The sequence below is a fragment of the Peromyscus californicus genome, unplaced genomic scaffold, assembly GCF_007827085.1.
Source record: "Peromyscus californicus insignis strain IS unplaced genomic scaffold, ASM782708v3 Scaffold_10__1_contigs__length_136768540, whole genome shotgun sequence".
In the NCBI taxonomy this organism is placed as follows: Eukaryota; Metazoa; Chordata; class Mammalia; order Rodentia; family Cricetidae; genus Peromyscus; species Peromyscus californicus.
This window is the reverse complement of record NW_026294391.1, coordinates 190,730-192,484: the sequence shown is the minus strand read 5'-3', so window position 1 is coordinate 192,484 and position 1,755 is coordinate 190,730. Positions and strand designations below refer to the sequence as shown.

The 1,755-nt window shown below is 43.2% G+C and overlaps 1 pseudogene; it reads left to right on the top strand.

The window, feature by feature from the left end:
* The first annotated feature begins 670 nt into the window (after positions 1–670).
* LOC128114251 (40S ribosomal protein S2-like) lies at positions 671–1,513 on the top strand (annotated as a pseudogene).
* Positions 1,514–1,755: the final 242 nt, after the last annotated feature.

Here is a 1,755-nt window from a genome sequence, read left to right as displayed (position 1 = left end):
TGAAGAATTTTGATGCAAAAATACTCAATAAAATACTTGCAAACCAAATCCAAGAAGACATCAAAAGTTCGTCAACCATGATCAAGTAGGGTTCATTCTAGAGATTCAGGGATGGTTCATCATACAAAAATCTGTCGATGTAATCTACCATATAAACCAAAAGAAAAAAAAAACACATGATCATCTCATTAGATGCTGAAAAAGCCTTTGCCACTTCTTCATGATATAACTCTTGGAGACATCAGCGATACAAGAGACATACCTAAAAACAATAAAGGCATTTTGTAGCATGCCAATAAACAACATCAAATTAAATAGAGGGAAATTCAAAACAATTCACTAAAATCAAGAACAAGACAAGGCTGTCCACTGCCTCCTTATCTATTCAATATAGTACTGGAGGTTCTAGCTAGAGCAATAAGAAAATTAAAGGAGATCATGGGGATACAAATTGAAAAGGAAGAAGTCAAAGTATCACTACTTGCAAATGACATGATAGTATACATAAGAGACCACAAAAATTCTACCAGGGAACTCCTACAGCTGATAAACACCTTCAGTAAAGTGGCTGGATACAAGATTAACTCAAAAAATCGCTGCTTCTTCTTCTTCTTCTTCTTCTTCTTCTTCTTCTTCTTCTTCTTCTTCTTCTTCTTCGTAAAAACACCAAATGGCGGCCAACACTGGTACAGCGGGAGGGCCCAGAGACCCGGGAGCCCAGGACTAGGAGGCCACGGCGGCTTCCATGGAGGATTTAGCAGTGGTCTTAGGAGCCACAGTCGTCGAGGCCAAGGGGCTCGTGGAGGTAAAACTGAAGACAAGGAGTGGATCCCCGTCACCAAGCTGGGCCGCCTGACTAAGGACATGAAGATCAAGTCCTTGGAGGAGATCTACCTGTTCTCCCTTCCCATTAAGGAATCCGAGATCATTGACTTTTTCCTGGGCACATCCCTAAAGGATGAGGTTCTAAAGATCATGTCAGTGCAGAAGCAGACTTGGGCTGGCCAGCGGACCAGGTTCAAGGCTTTTGTCGCTATTGGGGACTACAATGGTCATGTTGGTCTTGGTGTTAAGTGCTCCAAGGAAGTAGCCACTGCCATCCGAGGGGCCATCATCTTGGCCAAGCTGTCCATTGTCCCTGTGCGGAGAGGCTACTGGGGGAACAAGATTGGCAAGCCCCACACTGTTCCGTGCAAAGTGACAGACCGCTGTGGCTCTGTGTTGGTGCGCCTCTGTGTTGGTGCGTCTCATCCCTGCCCCCAGAGGCACTGGAAAAGTCTCTGCTCCTGTGCCTAAGACGTTACTGATGATGACCAGTATTTATGACTGCTACACATCAACCAGGGACTGCACTGCCACCCTGGGCAACTTTGCCAATACCACCTTTGGTGCCATCTGGAAAGAGACTGTGTTCACCAAATCTCCTTATCAGGAATTCACCGATCATCTTGTGAAAAATCACACCAGAGTGTCTGTTCAGAGGACCCAGGCTCCAGCTGTGGCCACCACATAAGGGTTTTTATACAAGAAAAATAAAGTGAATTAAATCTGTCAAAAAAAATCACTAGTCCTCCTATACACAAATGGCAAAATGGGCAGAGAAAGAATTCAGGGAAACAACACCCTTGAAAATAGCCACAAATAATATAAAATATTTTGGTGTAACTCTAACTAAACAAGTGGAACATCTGTATGAAAAGAACTTCAAATCTTTGAAGAAAGAAATTGAAGAAGATATCAGAAAATGGAAAGATC